This window comes from Schistocerca piceifrons, chromosome 3 (assembly GCF_021461385.2).
Source record: "Schistocerca piceifrons isolate TAMUIC-IGC-003096 chromosome 3, iqSchPice1.1, whole genome shotgun sequence".
Classification (NCBI taxonomy): domain Eukaryota; kingdom Metazoa; phylum Arthropoda; class Insecta; order Orthoptera; family Acrididae; genus Schistocerca; species Schistocerca piceifrons.
In genome coordinates this window covers 30,982,051-31,001,233 of record NC_060140.1, presented here as the reverse complement: position 1 = coordinate 31,001,233, position 19,183 = coordinate 30,982,051, and the positions used below count along the sequence as shown (strand labels likewise).

At 43.9% G+C, this 19,183-nt stretch overlaps 1 protein-coding gene across 1 annotated transcript in view; it reads right to left on the bottom strand.

The window, feature by feature from the left end:
* LOC124789721 (collagen alpha-1(XVIII) chain-like) overlaps positions 1 to 19,183 on the bottom strand; it is a 971,515-nt gene that overhangs the window by 328,716 nt on the left and 623,616 nt on the right. Inside the window, exon 3 of the mRNA XM_047257171.1 lies at positions 10,472 to 10,507. The gene's annotated coding sequence lies outside the window, so the exon portion shown is untranslated. The remainder of the gene's footprint in view (positions 1 to 10,471; positions 10,508 to 19,183) is intronic.

Sequence of the window (19,183 nt, the reverse complement as noted above, 5' to 3'; positions counted from 1 at the left end):
ACTAAATCATAATGGCTGCCCTCACTTCCCTTGCATTCGGAGAAATAGTTACATGCCCATACAATACGTTGTAACACTGTCCAGTCTAGAAGAGAGCAATTTCCCATTGTGCTCCGCTATCCCGTTCTGCCCCGACTTCCCCTATAAAGAGCCATGTGTATCCCACTTACATGGGACATACTGTGATACTATGTCAATGTTTATGCTACATGAGGCTTTATTTTACTTAGTTGAGAACTACTTTCAGACAGTGCTGGCTCAACCAGAACGTTTGAAAGCATGCCACTGTCGACCATTCGGTTCTTCATCTGAGAAGGATAGTCAGGTATTTCCCTATTGCTACGTTGGGGCCAGTCTTTTTCAGAAATACATTTAACAGCTTGCAGGAAGCATCCTGTTCTCGTGTCTTTTGTCCATCTGTGACTCACTTTTGCAGATGGGGACCAGTATATCACTACCAGGAGATGGATTTCTTTGTGTATCATCAGCGACAGATTAGAAAAACCCTGGAAAAGTGGTAACCATGCCTACACGGGGAGCAGAGGCAGGGAGGAGGGGACGTGGGAGGGTTGGTAAGACTGGTGGACATATCGAATGAACTCACATGCAGCTGTCTCCACTCTTTTATGGAAATAAGTTTTGGGGACAATTATGTGGTAGTTGTGTTATTGCAGTTACCTTGCTGAATTTCCGGTGCATGTGTTGGCCAGATCCGTTGTTTACGCGTGGCGGTTTTTTCACGACAAATTCGCTATGTGATTAGAGCAGTGAAACGTTTCCCGTCAGCTGCGGTAGTGTGCATTGGCCCTCCCACACTTCAGTGACAGTTTGCTGCCCCTACCTTTCTTATGATGTACCCGTGTACAAGTTCCTCAGCAGTTATACACCTGTAGATGAGTAGGAGGCAACTCTTCGTACACTTCAGTGATAGTTTCCTATGGTTTGCTGTCCTCTTCCTTCTTAGCACGTATCTGCGTACAAGTTCCTGAGCAGCTACACACTTGTAGATCTGAAGGAGGCAATTCTCCCACCAGGGGCTGTAGGATAGTTTCCTGCCAATTTCGAGTGGTGTTGTGAACTAGGGCACTTGGCAAGGTTAACAAATCTGCACACACGTGATCAGAAAGTGGAACAAAACCCGTTTCAGGTCTCTTCAGTCGAGTTCTCTACCCCAAGGTGAGCAGTTCTGTCAGTCTACGGTAGCGGAATACGACGAGGTTGTCTCCTGAACTGTGGATTGACCATCCATTTCCAGAAACACGAGAGCTCCAGAACAGCCAGTAGTCTCTATTAATGGTGAAATGCATCCTCAGTCGATTCTCCTGCATCAGCTCTATTTGCTGAAAAGCATTCGCCCTACGCTCTTCCATTATCACCTTCTTCCATTTCTCGTGCAGGAGGTTATGGACACAGTTCTCAGCTGTAGGCTTAAGCCCTTCCCTGTCCAACACTAACAGGTTGTTAACTGAGCACATTTCCCGCCAAAAATAAATAAATAAACAAATAAATACATTATATGCTTCCTCTAGAGCACAGACTGAGCTTTCTTCCCCCGCCAATTCACAAGTGGAGGAGGGGAGACAGTCCTAGGACAGTCTGATACATACATCCTCTCCAGCAGCTGAAATTGAGTCTTTTTCCACCCGTTCACAAAGTGGAGGAGGAGAGGGCAATGAGTAAGGAGAGGGGGAAGGGGGCTGGGAAGGGAATTGGGGGAGAGAGTAGAAGTGATGTCGGTCATGTCATCAGCATGACAATACCACTATCACTTTAGTTTTCTTTTTGTTTGTGCCTATATCATAGCTATCAGCTGGCTAGCACACATTTCCTTTCAGCAACCACCTCACCTGTTGCTGTTTACTTTCGGCGACCACTGCTGTATCATCGGGGGACCGTACCATGGTGCCTCTTCCACACACAAATTAAATATCACGGATTAGAACGAGCATTCTGCCTCAACCCCTTTCCCGATTCTTGTCTCTAGTGCAAGAAAGGAAATGGACGTAATCCTCTGAATCATAGATCCACACGTTGCCATTGATTTGTAGTAGGGTTTTGGAACACATGCTGTGTTTCAGCATTACGAAACACTTCGAGAAAAACGATATAATGAAACATGACCTACACGGCCATCCATGAACGTTGGTGGGGAGACTTGCGTGCCTCAGTGATAGAGACAGACGTAACGTAGGTGCAACCACAACGGAGGGTATCTGTTTAGAGGCCAGAGAAACGTATGGTTCCTGAAGAGGGGCAGCAGCCTTTCCAGTAGTTGCAGGGGCAACAGTCTGGATGATTGACTGATCTGGCCTTGTAACACTAACCAAAACGGCCTTACTGTGCTGGTACTGCGAACGGCTGAAAGCAAGGGGAAACTACGGCCGTAATTTTTCCCGAGGGCAAGCAGCTTTACTGTATGGTCAAATGATGATGGTGTCCTCTTGCGTTATATACACTCCTGGAAATGGAAAAAAGAACACATTGACACCGGTGTGTCAGACCCACCATACTTGCTCCGGACACTGCGAGAGGGCTGTACAAGCAATGATCACACGCACGGCACAGCGGACACACCAGGAACCGCGGTGCTGGCCGTCGAATGGCGCTATCTGCGCAGCATTAGTGCACCGCCGCCGTCAGTGTCAGCCAGTTTGCCGTGGCATACGGAGCTCCATCGCAGTCTTTAACACTGGTAGCATGCCGCGACAGCGTGGACGTGAACCGTATGTGCAGTTGACGGACTTTGAGTGAGGGCGTATAGTGGGCATGCGGAACGCCGGGTGGACGTACCGCCGAATTGCTCAACACGTGGGGCGTGAGGTCTCCACAGTACATCGATGTTGTCGCCAGTGGTCGGCGGAAGGAGCACGTGCCCGTCGACCTGGGACCGGACCGCAGCGACGCACGGATGCACGCCAAGACCGTAGGATCCTACGCAGTGCCGTAGGGGACCGCACCGCCACTTCCCAGCAAATTAGGGACACTGTTGCTCCTCGGGTATCGGCGAGGACCATTCGCAACCGTCTCCATGAAGCTGGGCTACGGTCCCGCACACCGTTAGGCCGTCTTCCGCTCACGCCCCAACATCGTGCAGCCCGCCTCCAGTGGTGTCGCGACAGGCGTGAATGGAGAGACGAATGGAGACGTGTCGTCTTCAGCGATGAGAGTCGCTTCTGCCTTGGTGCCAATGATGGTCGTATGCGTGTTTGGCGCCGTGCAGGTGAGCGCCACAATCAGGACTGCATACGACCGAGGCACACAGGGCCAACACCCGGCATCATGGTGTGGGGAGCGATCTCCTACACTGGCCGTACACCACTGGTGATCGTCGAGGGGACACTGAATAGTGCACGGTACATCCAAACCGTCATCGAACCCTTCGTTCTACCATTCCTAGACCGGCAAGGGAACTTGCTGTTCCAACAGGACAATGCACGTCCGCATGTATCCCGTGCCACCCAACGTGCTCTAGAAGGTGTAAGTCAACTACCCTGGCCAGCAAGATCTCCGGATCTGTCCCCCATTGAGCATGTTTGGGACTGGATGAAGCGTCGTCTCACGCTGTCTGCACGTCCAGCACGAACGCTGGTCCAACTGAGGCGCCAGGTGGAAATGGCATGGCAAGCCGTTCCACAGGACTACATCCAGCATCTCTACGATCGTCTCCATGGGAGAATAGCAGCCTGCATTGCTGCGAAAGGTGGATATACACTGTACTAGTGCCGACATTGTGCATGCTCTGTTGCCTGTGTCTATGTGCCTGTGGTTCTGTCAGTGTGATCATGTGATGTATCTGACCCCAGGAATGTGTCAATAAAGTTTCCCCTTCCTGGGACAATGAATTCACGGTGTTCTTATTTCAATTTCCAGGAGTGTATTTCGGAGGTAAAATAGTCCCCCATTCGGATCTCCGGGCAGGGACTACTCAAGATGGCGTCGTTATCAGGAGAAAGAAAACTGGCTTTCTACGGATCGGAGCGTGGAATGTCAGATCCTTAATCGGGCAGATAGGTTAGAAAATTTATAAAGGGAAATGGATAGGTTAAAGTTAGATATAGTGGGAATTAGTGAAGTTCGGTGGCAGGAGGAACAAGACTTTTGGTCACGTAAATACAGGGTTATAAATACAAAATCAAATACGGGTAATGCAGAAGTAAGTTTAAAATGAATAAAACAAATAGGAGTTGGGGTAAGCTACTACATACAACATAGTGAATGCATTATTGTGGCCAAGATAGACACGAAGCCCACGCCTACGACAGTAGTACAAGTCTATATGCCAACTGGCTCTGCAGATGACGAAGAAATTGAAGAAATGTATGATCAGATAGATGAAATTATTCAGATAGTGAAGGGAGATGAAAATTTAATAGTCATGGGTAGGAAAAGGAAGAGAAGGAAACGTAGTCGGTGAATATGGATTGGGGGTAAGAAATGGCCGGCCGAGGTGGCCGAGCGGTTCTAGGCGCTACAGTCTGGAACCGCGCGACCGCTACGGTCTCAAGTTCTAGGGGACTGATGACCTCAGCAGTTCAGTCCCATAGTGCTCAGAGCCATTTGAACCCATTTTGGTAAGAAATGAAAGAGGAAGCCGCCTGGTAGAATTTTGCACAGAGCACAACTTAATCATAGCTAACACTTGGTTCAAGAATCATAAAAGAAGGTTGTATACATGGTAGAAGCCTGGAGATACTGACAGGTTTCAGATAGATTACATAATGGTAAGACAGAGATTTAGGAACCAGGTTTTAAATTGTAAGACATTTCCAGGGGCAGATGTGGACTCTGACCACAATCTATTGGTTATGAACTGTAGATTAAAACTGAAGAAATTGCAGAAAGGTGGGAATTTAAGGAGATGGGACCTGGATAAACTGCCTAAACCAGAGGATGAACAGAGTTTCAGGCAGAGCATTAGGGAACGATTGACAAGAATAGGGGAAAGAAATACAGTAGAAGAAGAATGGGTAACTTTGAGGATGAAGTAGTGAAGGCAGCAGTGGGTCTAGTAGGTAAAAAGACGAGGGCTAGTAGAAATCCCTGGGTGACAAAAGAAATATTGAATTTAATTGATGAAAGGAGAAAATATAAAAATGCAGTAAATGAAGCAGGCAAAATAGAATACAAACGTCTCAAAAATGAGATCGACAGGAAGTGCAAAATGGCTAAGCAGGCATGGTTAGAGAAAAAATGTAAGGATGTAGAGGCTTATCGCACAAGGGGTAAGACAGATAGTGCCTACAGGAAAATTAAGAAGACCCTTGGAGAAAAGAGAACTACTTGTATGAATATCAAGAGCTCAGATGGAAACCCAGTTCTAAGCAAAGAAGGGAAAGTAGAGAGGTGGAAGGAGTATACTGAGTGTCTATACAAGGGCGATGTACTTGAGAAACGGAAGAGGATGTAGATGAAGATGAAATGGGAGATACGACACTGCGTGAAGAGTTTGATAGAACACTAAAACACCTAAGTCGAAACAAGGTACCGCGAGTAGACAACATTCCATTAGAAATTCTGACAGCCTTGGGAGAGCCAGTCCTGATAAAACTCTACCATCTGGTGAGCAAAATGTATGAGACAGGCGAAATACACTCAGACTTCAAGAAGAATATAATAATTCCAATCCCGAAGAAAGCAGGCGTTGACAGATGTGAAAATTACCGAACTATCAGTTTAATAAGTCACGGCTGCAAAATACTAACGCGAATTCTTTACAGACGAATGGAAAAACTGGTAGAAGCCGACCTCGGGGAAGATCAGTTTTGATTCCGTAGAAATATGGGAACATGTGAGGCAATACTGACCCTACGACTTATCTTAGAAGCTAGATTAAGAAGATGCAAACCTACGTTTCTAGAATGTGTAGACTTAGAGAAAGCTTTTGACAATGTTGACTGGAATACTCTCTTTCAAATTCTGAAGGTGGCAGGGGTAAAATACAGGGAGCGAAAGGCTATTTACAATTTGTACAGAAACCAGATGGCAGTTGTAAGAGTCGAGGGGCATGAAAGGGAAGCAGTGGTTGGGAAGGGAGTGAGACAGGGTTGTAGCCTCTCCCCGATGTTATTCAATCTGTATATTGAGCAAGCAGTAAAGGAAACAGAAGAAAAATTCGGAGTAGGTATTAAAATCCATGGAGAAGAAATAAAAACTTTGAGGTTCGCCGATGACATTGTAATTCTGTCAGAGACAGCAGAGGATTTGGAAGAGCAGTTTAACGGAATAGACAGTGTCTTGGAAGGAGGATATAAGATGAGTATCAACAAAAGCAAAACGAGGATACTGGAATATAGTCGAATTAAGTCAGGTGATGCTGAGGGAGTTAGATAACGAAATGAGACACTTATTGTAAAGGAGTTTTGCTATTTGGGGAGCAAAATAAGTGATGATGGTCGAAGTAGAGAGGACATAAATTGTAGACTAGCATTGGCAAGGAAAGCGTTTCTGAAGAAGCGAAATTTGTCAACATCGAGTATAGATTTAAATGTTATGGAGTGTAACCATGTATGGAAATGAAACATGGACGATAAGTAATTTGGACAAGAAGAGAATATAAGCTTTAGATGGGTAGATCACATAACTAATGAGGATTTATTGAATGGAGTTGGGGAGAAGATGAGTTTGTTGCAGAACTTGACTAGAGGAAGGGATTGGTTGGTAGGACATGTTCTGAGGCATCAAGGGATCACCAATTTAGTACTGGAGGGCAGCGTGGAGGGTGAAAATTGTAGAGGGAGACCAAGAGATGAATACACTAAGCAGATTCAGAAGGATGTAGGCTGCAGTACGTACTGGGAGATGAAGAAGGTTGCACAGGATAGGGTAGCATGGAGAGCTGCATCAAACCAGTCTCAGGGCTGAAGACCACAACAACAACATCGACAACAACCTACACAGTTTCAGAAAATATTGTTCTTCTGACACATGACTAGCTATTTATTTACACGAAGTAATGAGTGTCATCGAAAGCTCATTCCACATTTTCAGATGTCCGCACTCTCATCACACATCGAAAAAGTTAAGAAACGAGGAGCTGATTTTTTTTCTATCGTGAATATCAGTAGAGAGTGTCACATATTTGATAAGCAAGTTGGGGTGGTAATTCATTAAATCAAAGACATTTGTGGTTGCAGCAGGATCTTTTCACGAAATTTAAATCTCAAACGTTCTCATCTATGTGAGAAAATATTGTGCTGACTCCCATCATTGTAATAAATTTGGAGAAGTTAGAATGCACATGAATAGATTTGTGTGTCCATTTTTCCCAAGTGCTATTCGAGAGCAGAACCATCGATAAATGTCTGAAAGTGGTTTTGTGAACCCCTTGTCACACACTTAAGTGTGAACTGCAGAATAATCATATAGATGTACATGTAGGTGTATAAATTCTTTGAACTGTTCCCCTAATCGAGACTACACATCCCAAGAATGGAAAACATGTTATTCCACTCCACATTATGAAAAGCCTTCTCCATATGTACGATGCAACATGCGTTTCTTTCGTTTTGTACCCTACTCTTGGTCAGTAGCTGCACTTCTAAAGCTGCTTGTAGGTTTTTCTTGCTTCTCCCATAAGCAAACTGGCCTTTCCCATAATCTGCTTTTAATTTTCCCTTCCAGTCTTTGACATGATCCTCTTGTATTTTGAAAGCACATGATACAAAGCAAACTGCGCGATAATTTTCACAATCTATGTAAGTTGGTGTGGTCTCCTGACCTTCATTTCTTACATATTCCGACCTCATCAACGTATTCTGCGTATCAAGACGTTTCATTCGAGCCCAAACTCGATAGGGTAGAGTCAGTTTTACATATTTGCATTTAATGGATATGCAAATCTAATAAATAAATCGCAAGTGCGCACAGAGATTAAAAAGTCGAGGCTGTCATACACATACATTCAAGACACGATGGACATAGCAGTGTGGTGGAGGCAACCAGCCTGCTGGAAAGTCCGTAGGAGGGTGAGTTAGCACGCAGCTGCACCGGCCAACCAACCGCATACAGACCAAAACAGTTTTTGCAGAGAAAAGGGATAATGGCCTGCTTGTTCACCTTAAAAGCAAAACCCGCTGTATTGTTTGGGAGAGACCCCAGTATACACATTTTTTTGACAGACCTAGTGCACATTTTCAGAGTTCTCACAAGTGGACAGTAACTGCCTAACACAGATGCTATGTATTTCCGGATTGGTCGGCTTAAATGGAGCACCATTCTCCTGTTTGTAAGAGTAGCGCTGATTGGTGGACTATTTCTGATGCAATGAGCCAGAGGAGTGAGGGAAAGACAGCGGATGATATACCCTTTCGCTTTTTAAGTGGAGGGAAGTCGTTCCGGTGACACTCTTGTAGCGGGAACACGTAGTGGGAGCGAGTGCGCTTGTGCGTGTACGCAGAGAGTGAGGAACAAAGTCTCTACTCAGTACTGCACTGAGAGAGCACCTCTGTCGCTAGCAAATCGGAGTGATATCTATATTGAGTCGCTCACGATTAAGCGTTTGTTCACTGTGTTGGCTGCGACATTTAATGTGTGGTGTGAACACAGAGTGTTAGTTATCCCCTGTAAGCGAACATTGAATGGCATCGCAGTGGACTGGTTATCTGATCGGTGTACCACGCCAATAGTTAGACAAAGGGCAGATAGGAGACCTTGACTTTATCAGGGCTTAGTGAGAGTTCGATTGGCGAAGGTCAATCTAGGTAGAAAGAGAGAGTTTTGTTATTTTTCAGTGGCGAACGACACAGGTAGCAGTCGTCACAGCTCGCGGTATTGTGCACTACAGCGTATGCGAGCCCCATCTTTCCTCCACTAGAAATAACATACTTTATTCACATCACTCCATTAATTTCTCACGTGACAGCCTCGACTGCACCTAGAAAAATTCAATCGGATAATTATTCAAGTTGAGTGGGCGCCGCTCTCAGCCATTCTACCGAGTAAATAACATTCTTAAAGAAAAGGGCTAAAAGAGCTTTCCCACACTGTGTATAAATGTCATTAACAGGATCCCTCTCCATACGAGGTAACCTCCTATTCCAAAAAGAACGCAGAAATTTGTGTATCAGTTTATAAATAGAAGTTTCATTTGATTTTTCTTAAATTTTGCAATAAATAATATTTTCCGTTCGTTTAATGTTTTTCTTACACTAACTAGCAATACTCCAGTACCCAAGTATCCCACTAGTTACGTAAGAAGATAGAATATTTTTGTGTCTTTTCCTTACAGCGGACGACTCTAGAAGATATTGATTGCTGAAAGTTTTTCAGGCATTTCTTTTTGGTATGTTAGGAGCGTCTGTCTGACTTCTGTAGTAGTGTGGGGTGGAAATTGCTTCTTGCAGGAGCCAAAGGGTACTTGTCAGATCAATCCGTTGCACAACTCGTCAACATAACACCCACACACTGACACCTATCCATTCTAGATTTCCTTACAAGCTCAATAATTAGAATGTAAACTGGTTATGACTGTCATAGTCATAGTCAAGGTGTGGAACACACTATCTGAACATTATGTAATAATTTTAATTTATTGTTTATGATCTCCAAAAAGTAACAATACTGTTGACTGACTTTGATACGCAATAAGCATCTTCAGATAACGATAAATCCTTATTAAAGCAGGAGAGCGTCGTAAGCCATGTACTCAGACACTTAATGCCAAATGCTGTCGCTTTGCAACACGTTCCTATGGTAATAAGGATTTAATGTTATCTGAAGATGCTTGTTAGCAGGTGAAAGCGGTCATTGGGGCTGTTGCTATATTTGTGATCAGGATTAAGAAATTACAGTTGCTAGTACCGTACGTGATGTATGAAATGCAGCAAAAGTCCATTCTGTGTGGAGGCTGGGGCTTATACAGAAGTTCGCCTATCTCTAAAAATGATGGCACCAACGATGGAATTTTTTAATATGTATTGCAGCCTCCGAGCTACAATTTTGAAGAACCAACACTACGAATAAGTTATAAATATCGTTAATCAAAATATACACGGGTGTACTGCCGGTCTACAGTGCCCGTTGGACACTGTAGACCGGCAGTACACCCACGGATATTTTGATTATCAAATACGCTGGGAGAAACTCAAGAATCACATAAATATCGTTGTCACCGTCAAATATAAATCTTCAGCCGCAAGCAAACCAGGCTGCTAAGACTGTATTAGTGTTCTGGACAATAATTCTTTCCGTAGGCTTTCACATTGTGGGAGAATAGGCTGACAAAATTAAGGAAACTTCGTCGTTACCTGTGATCGTCGAGCACCCGTGCCTGGGACCGAATACTCCTTGTAACATCCACGTACTGTGTGCGTATACAGCGTTTCTGAATAGTCTTCTTCTGCCGTATTCAGTCATTTCTACTTTATTTCGGTGTTCTGAAGGATGCACGTCGAATTAAAATGCGAAGCGCATGACAGACATTTAGTAGTGGACCGAGAATGAAATCAGTTGATATCTGAGGCATAATACTTACGAAGTCATCGTCCTCAGCTTCTCCAGATCCGAAACCCTGAAAACGAAACAACAAAAATGTCTAAAAACTTAAAAGCAACTGAAAAGAACAAAACAAAACAACAAAATAAAAGTACAAAAGCTAATGAACTCAGACACAAAAACAGGAGAAATAACAAAAGAAAAAAAAGCGCAAAATCGAAATACGATTGGGTACGAAATTCGACATTTTACTGTCTGCATTTCGTGAGGAATAAGGCGTATCAAGTGATGTACGAAGCAAAATGTCAACTTCAACAACTGCAATGAAGGAAAATTCCTCCGTCTGAGTAGTTTACGGTTATAATCACAAGATACTTGAAACGCTAGTGCAAAAAATATATGTGTCGTATGTTATTCGGGCTGTGGTTGAACAAATATTGAATAATTCTTTTCGTCTGTGGGATACTATGATACTGTATAATCTAACTGCCACTGCAACATACACAGACTTGCTTCTCTCACACGCAATTATTTTATCACGGAGTTAAAAATATTCTCCCTACGGTTTCTAAGACAATTATTTATAGTGCTCATTACTACACTGATGCAAATTTACTTTGCCGCATAAACGGAAATCAGGATTTCAAACACTACATTTATAGAAGATGCTCCAATTTCTTCCTATCTTCTTGCACTTTCGATATGTTGTTCATATTTAAACGTTGCAGAACATATTTGTTAGTGACAAAAAGATGTGGAGGACCATCCCAACACTGCGGGAATAAACGTATGTAAAAGGAATGAAATGCAGACATCTAACCAGCGATCATATAAACGTATTAAATAACTGATTTCAGCCTGACGGTGTGGCCGACCGGTTCTGGGCGCTTCAGTCTGGAACCGCGCGACCGCTACGGTCGCAGGTTCGAATCCTGCCTCGGGCATGGATGTGTGTGATGTCCTTTTGGTTAGTTAGGTTTAAGTAGTTCTAAGTTCTAGGGGATTGATGACCTCAGATGTTAAGTCCCATAGTGCTCAGAGCCAGCCAACTTATTTCATATGTCCAGGCTCGTTTTCCATTTCGCCACTTCGAATGATTAGACGTGCAATTGTTGTTTAGAGTGTGGAAGGAGTTCTGGGCGATGGACAGTACATACAAAAAATGTGATGTTACCCGAAAATTCTCAAAATTTCACGCCAACCTAGCCGCTTTGTACGGTTTCAGTTTGAATTCGTTCACAGCCTTGCGAGAAGACGCTACGGACTACCGCCATGGGCTGCTAAATGGCAGAGTGATGACCTAAGGCTTCTCTCCGAGGCCTCTCGTTAAACGTGTACTTCTGTTGTTAAAACTGACGCGTCATGCGGTGATCACAGCAGCCGGTCCACACGGGGTACAGCTGCTATAAGCGCTTCAAACACAGCGACCGTCTCACTCAGTAACGGCCACGTTCGAGGGACAGAGAGTGGGTGAGAAGATGACCGTGATGGGCGGTGGGCTGTTGTAATTCACCGCGGTGCGCCGTTCCCGTCAGCTCGCGCGTCAGCCGACCTCTGACCTGTTGGTCACGTGCTCTTGGGCTCTGCCTGTCCCACTGGCTTCAATCGAAGAGTACTCATCTCCTGGATGTTGCAGTTCTTCTCAGGGTCGTTTCTATTACTAGGCAGCCTAGGGCGGTATAATTTTACAGGAGGCTAAAGTCGGAAAAAATTTTCAAATTAACAGCGAAAAAACTGAACAAATGAGGGGAAAAAATGGAAAAGAGGAAAAATTAAAGCGCCGAATTGTTTTCAAAAGCATACGGAACAGTTACACGATACGTCTTACTTGCGTTGACAAAAGTAAACACAATGCCTCTAATTACCTCAAATCTAAAGCTGCCGCTACTGAGTACGAAACGGAAATCACTAACAAAAAGTTGTAGAACTTGTATCAGAAAATGCAAACAAGATGTCATTTAATTATTTAATCGGAAGACAGTGAATGCTGTAAAAGATGCAATTTATTCTACATTCTAAAAATATTTCAAGTAAAATAGGGAAATAACACCAGGACTATCTAGATGACCTAGTCTGACGTTTCAGCGTATCTCACATCAGTGCAGCATAACTTCTAAACTCCAGGAAAAATTCATTCGTACCAGAAAATAGTTCCACACCTTTATTAGTCCGTTTTCTTGTAATTAAATAAAACAGGTAATTGATGCCAAATTTCGTTGCACTAGTATATTCAGTAGAGTTCTAGTTTAAAATGGTCAGCAATTATTTTGGCAAATTTCAGAAACTGAGGAAACAAAATAAGAATCAGTTTTAAGGGCATTGAGAACAAAGTATGAAAATTGGGGATTGTCACCAGAAATCAGAAAACCAGGACGTTCAGTCATCTTAGTTTGGTGGCCGGAGTGGCAGCGCGGTTCTAGGTGCTACAGTCTGGGACCGAGCGACCTCTACGGTCGCAGACTCGAATCCTGCCTCGGGCACGGATGTGTGTGATGTCCTTAGGTTAGTTAGGTTTAATTAGTTCTAAGTTCTAGGCAACTGATGACCTCAGAAGTTAAGTCTCATAGTGCTTAGAGCCATTTGAACCATTTGAATCACCTTAGGTTAATGCTGAAAAGTATGATAAGATATTTACATTGTTGTGTCGTTGGATGTTGCTGGAGGTGGAGGGGGAGCATAGCGGGAAGACCGATTGTAGTGGAGAGGAGAGGGCGTCGTTTTCCAGTTCTGGCCTAGGGCGGCAGAACAACTGGGGACGGCACCGGCTTTCCGTGCTCGCTAACACAAGTACTACTGAGCTACGGCCTGAGTCAATGCAGCCCAGCGGGGACCGGGACGATCGCTCGATGACGTCAGAATGCGCGCCGAAGCTGTACTGTCCTGACCAGGGAAACCTCATACCCCCCCCCCCCCCTTAGATTTAGTTGTTAGATGGCCCAGTCCACCTACAGGAAAATTGAAGAGACCTTTGGAGAAAAGAGAACCACTTGTATGAATATCAAGAAGTCAGATGGAAACCCAGTTCTAACCAAAGAAAGGAAAGCTGAAAGGTGGAAGGAGTATATAGAGCGTCTATACAAGGGCAATGTACTTGAGGATAATATTATGGAAATGGAAGAAGATGTAGATGAAGATGAAATAGGAGATATGATACTGCGTGAAGAGTTTGACAGAGCACTGAAAGACCTGAGCCGAAACAAGGCCCCGGGACTAGACAACATTGCATTAGAACTACTGACGGCATTGGGAGAGCCAGTCCTGACAAAACTGTACCATCTGGTGAGCAAGATGTATGAGACAGGTGAAATACCCTCAGACATCAGGAAGAATATAATAATTGCAATCCCAAAGAAAGCAGTAGTTGACGGATGTGAAAATTACCAAACTATCAGTTTAATACGTAACAGCCGCAAAATACTAACGCGAATTCTTTACAGACGAATGGAAAAACTGGTAGAAGCCGACCTCGGGGAAGATCAGTTTGGATTCCGTTGAAATATTGGAAGACGTGAGGCAATACTGACCCTACGACTTACCTTACAAGAAGCTTTTGACAATGTTGACTGGAATACTCTCTTTCAAATTCTGAAGGTGGCGGAGGTAAAATACAGGGAGCGAAGGGCTATTTACAATTTGTTCAGTAACCAGATGGCAGTTATAAGAGTCGAGGGGCATGAAAGGGAAGCAGTGGTTGGGAAGGGAGTGAGACAGGGTTGTAGCCTGTCCCCGATGTTATTCAATCTGTATATTGAGTAAGCAGTAAAGGAAACAAAAGAAAAATTCGGAGTAGGTATTAAAAACCATGGAGAAGAAATAAAAGCTTTAAGGTTCGCCGATGACATTGTAATTCTGTCAGAGACAGCAAAGGACCTGAAAGAGCAGTTGAACAGAATGGACGGTGTCTTCAAAGGAGGATATAAGATGAACATCAACAAAAACAAAACGAGGATAATGGAATGTAGTCGAATTAAGTCGGGTGATGTTGAGGGAATTAGATTAGGAAATGAGACACTTAAAGTAGTAAAGGAGTTTTGCTATTTGGGGAGCAAAATAACTGATGATGGTCGGCCGGCCGGAGGGGCCGTGCGGTTCTAGGCGCTACAGTCTGGAACCGCGCGACCGCTACTTGTCGCAGGTTCGAATCCTGCCTCGGGCATGGATGTGTGCGATGTCCTTAGGTTACGTAGGTTTAATTGGTTCTAAGTTCTAGGCGACTGATGACCTCAGAAGTTAAGTCGCATAGTGCTCAGAGCCATTTGAACCATTTGATGATGGTCGAAGTAGAGAGGACATAAAATGTAGACTTTTAATGGCAAGGAAGGCGTTTCTGAAGAAGAGAAATTTGTTAACATCGAGTATAGATTTAAGAGTCAGGAAATGGTTTCTGAAAGTATTTGTATGGAGTGTAGTCATGTATGAAAGTGAAACATGGACGATAAATAGTTGGGACAAGAAGAGAATAGAATCTTTCGAATGTGGTGCTACAGAAGAATGCTGATGATTAGATGGGTAGATCACATAACTAATGAGGAGGTATTGAACAGAATTGGGGAGAAGAGGAGTTTGTGGCACTACTTGACTAGAAGAAGGGATCGGTTGGTAGGACATGTTCTGAGGCATCAAGGGATCACCAATTTAGTATTGGAGGCAGCGTGGAGGGTAAAAATCGTAGACGGAGACCAAGAGATTAATATCCTAAGGAGATCCAGAAGGATGTAGGTTGCAGTAGGTACTGGGAGATGAAGAAGCTTGCGCAGGATAGAGTAGCATGGACAGCTGTATCAAACGAGTCTCAGGACTGAAGACAACAACAACAACAACAACAACATAGATGTGAGGAAGAGTGAGAACAGATGAGATGCCGCATAGGCATCTCACAGAAATGAAAACAATAAATAAACGTGTGTGAACTGTGTTACAACGGAGGAAGTCAAGAATCAAAACTTGCAAACCTAAACGCAAGAGCCATAACATGTGATATTGTGTAGCACAAATAGGAGGTACGAACGTGTGGAGGTCCCTTCCTTACACTTCACTGTTGCAGCCGGACGTTGCACCCCGACACAGATGTAAGTCTGAATACAACTAACAGAGTGCGCAGCAGGGAGCCGGCAGAACGCTGGATGCATTCTACACTGGACGGACAGGTCATAGAAAAAAAAAAGAGGGTCGTGAAGAACATTTGAACATGTATCTCCCCTTCGGAGTCCAGCAGCTTTCCCACATAACCACGATTCCGTGGCTAATCAAATACGCTTAATGATGCACTTCGACCGTTCACTATTTCTATTTTGCTTCTTTTTCCACAGTTCAGTACACCTCCTTCCTGTTTTCGTCGTTGATCTGCGTTTAGTTTTTCACGAACTATCCACTGGGCCATCTTACCACAAAATCTGAGGGGGCTGCGACGTGGTGTTTCCCTCTCGAGTAGCGGCTCTCTGGTCAGCGGTGTGCAGTAGCAGTATGCAGAGATGGGACACACATTAGAGGCGAATACACAGCTATCCGATTTGGTGCTGGAAGAAAATATATTTCTGAAAGTCGATGTCTTCAGTGTAAGGAAATAGCCAAGTAATCTAGTGAAACAGAATTGTTCGGAGAGTTTCATACATTGTATAGGAGTTTACGATCACATGCTGACAGTTTTCACGAATGCGTGGGAATGTCTGTGTCTAAATTTCATAACATTTTGAAAAGGGTCGATGCACCTGAAAACCGAATTCAAGCTTTTTTTCGTTTCTTTAAATTTTATTTTAAACGAAAACAGTATTAGACACTTTAAACTGTTGCATTTCACATCACTAGTGGCAAGAAAGGAGCGAGACATGTATGTGAATTACGCACTACAAAATTGCTGGCCTCGCTTTTTTGGCGGTGTGATCCTTCCTTTAGAGACACGGTTCGCACTCGCTGCACGCTCGACGGCTGTGTTGCACGCGCAAGCTCCGCCTGATCTTACATTATACTTCTCTGTTATTTGTATTTGTTTTGTTTTGTTTTTCTTCTGTCACGAAAAATGCATACTTCAGTAACTGGTGAGCCGTTGGCCGCTGGACTTGTATCATATGCCTCCGCGATGTTTTCAGATCGCAAGAAGGGACAGAGGGTAGAGAATAAGGGAGCATGGAATATTATAAAATCATGTCATTAAGAAGCAAGGCAGGAGAGTAAAGCAAGGTTATCTTCTCGCTGCTTAGTATGCTGGCGATCTGTACAATCTGTTACAAAAATTTGGAAAGGGATAATATCCACAGGTGTGTCCTCTTTTGTGCTCCTGGTGAAAAGCGTCCAAAATCTGAAGTATAGAAGCCTCACTGTGATTACTTGGATATCAATGTAGTAATGTAATACGACACACTATGCTACATGCATGTGAATATCACATTTCCACTGCAAGCTAGAAACAGTAGAAATGCAGTCACAAATAACAATGTTTTAATTGGTTCGCCGCGATGAGAAAAAGCGTTTCAATTGTTGCATGCACATTATCGGCATTGACAAGCTAATTATACAAGAGGCTACACAAATGAAGAAAATGGTCGGTATTATTACGAAAGTAGGAATATCCTAAAAAAGTGTGATGATTAGATATATTTAAGCCGGCCGAAGTGGCCGTGCGGTTCTAGGCGCTACAGTCTGGAGCCGGGCGACGGCTACGGTCGCAGGTTCGAATCCTGCCTCGGGCATGGATGTGTGTGATGTCCTTAGGTTAGTTAGGTTTAATTAGTTCTAAGTTCTAGGGGACTGATGACAGCAGCAGTTAAGTCCCATAGTGCTCAGACCCAATTTGAACCATCTGATATATTTAATTTGTTGAAATGTACTGCTGACAAAGGCAGGTCTACTTTCATGACAATGTTTTTCGAACTCCAGCTCACAAGGCACACATGGCTAGCTTCTTCATTCCTGTCGCGCTCATTACCCACCGCTGCTGACCATACACTGACCAGTGTGTTGTGCGACAGATCAATTGTTTATTTTTCTCAATAACAACTATTTTATTCGCGATCACACATTGTCAGTTTGGCAAGCCGTAGGTGAGTAGCCAGCATCTGGCATGTGCCTATCATTCCGCCTGAAGGAACGCTCGTCATTATTTTAATACTGCTCAGATCAGGAGAAGGAATAAAATCCTTTGGTAAGTTTCCATTCCAGTCGCTCAGTGTTAAAAATACGATGGGTTACGGGGATTCCACCAAAATTCCAACAGAACTGGCAATCTATTTTTGTGTGACTTGTTAACCTTTTCTCATTCGAAGAAGCATCACCGTTTGTGAGTACGGCGACATTTCTCCTGGTGACTGGTTTAATTGAACTTCCTTTGTCACAGTATAATTTGCCAAACTCATCTCACAGCAGCTCTTGCGACGGAATTCCGAAACGGAGTGCCTCATTAAACAAGTAATTGGCAATCACAGAGCTCAATAGCTTACGAAAAACCTCATAGTGTCGGTTTGCAGTAACATAAAAGAATACATTTCATGTTTATTTTCGTAGTAGGAAGCTCTCGTTTCGCTAGCCGTCGATAACTCTTAAAAAGTTGCAGTCACTGGAGTGAAATAAATAAAAAGGGAAGTGTAAGTTGTGATATATCGCTACAGATAAGAAATTTCAGTGTGTTTAAGAATTGGCAAAACACTCTCCTCCTTGTGTGCTAACATTCGCCAAACTTTCGTTTCGATGTCTCGAGCGGTTTAGGAGATATGAATGATGCTGCGAGTATTTCATTCTCGCGGGCTAGGGATCGGAAGTGAGCGCGCTACGTAGGATCCATTTTCTCGAGATCGGAGGCAGATATAGACCTCCTCCCAAGTCGAAACAAAAATTCAACATGTTAGCTACATTTCATACGCAGCAACATATGGTGTAGTGCGCGCCAAACGCAAAATCAAAGCGACCCCTAATTTTCGTTGCAAATTTTTGGAGTTTTGCGTAGTGTCTTACTAAAATGTGTACATGACAATAAGAATGGCCATTAGCGAGATGATGGGCACTTCGCCAGGAAGCTGACATGTAACGCTACAAGTAAGGCAAAAATCAAATATTTTCAATGAATAGTTTCTGTAAAATGGTTTGAGAAAAACAACAGGGTGCGCGCGCTTCGGTTCTGTCAGCGCAGAGCGTCGCCAGTCGGCGCGTGCGAAGTATGGTGTAGGCGTCGCAGTGTGCGCTGCACCCGCGCGACTCGTGCGGCACGCGCCTCCGGAAACGCTTGCAGCGGGGGAGACACTCCGTATGGTCAGATGGGGCTGTGTTGCACACTGCAGGGAAAGGGGCGTCCAGCGCTGGCCGCCCCGCTCCACTGTGGCCAGGCCTTGTGGAGGAGTCCCGCCTTTTGCAAGACACCGGTTATTAGTTCTGCTCTTCCCAAACCTGTTCAGCAGTTTCTGTATTATCTTCAGTGGGTTTTATTTATTTTCCATCTGAAAATTGTTATTTCATGTCAACTTCTTGTGGGTTTACATGTAGAAAGGAGCTTTAATTAGGCGTCAGGTTTTACGACCGTTAACATTTACCAGGTGTACCGGTATGAAACGAGCGTTTTTTTGTGAAAATGAAACTCTAATTTTGAATTGAAAAGGAAAACCGTTTTATTCAAAGTACTGACCATTGCTTTCTATACACTGTGACCACCTTTCTGGCAATTAGTGGACACCACGCCAATAGAAATGTTCGTCTTTCGAATCAAACCAATCAGACACCCAATTTTCGACTTCTTCGTAGGAATCGAAGTGTTCCTCGGCCAGTGCGT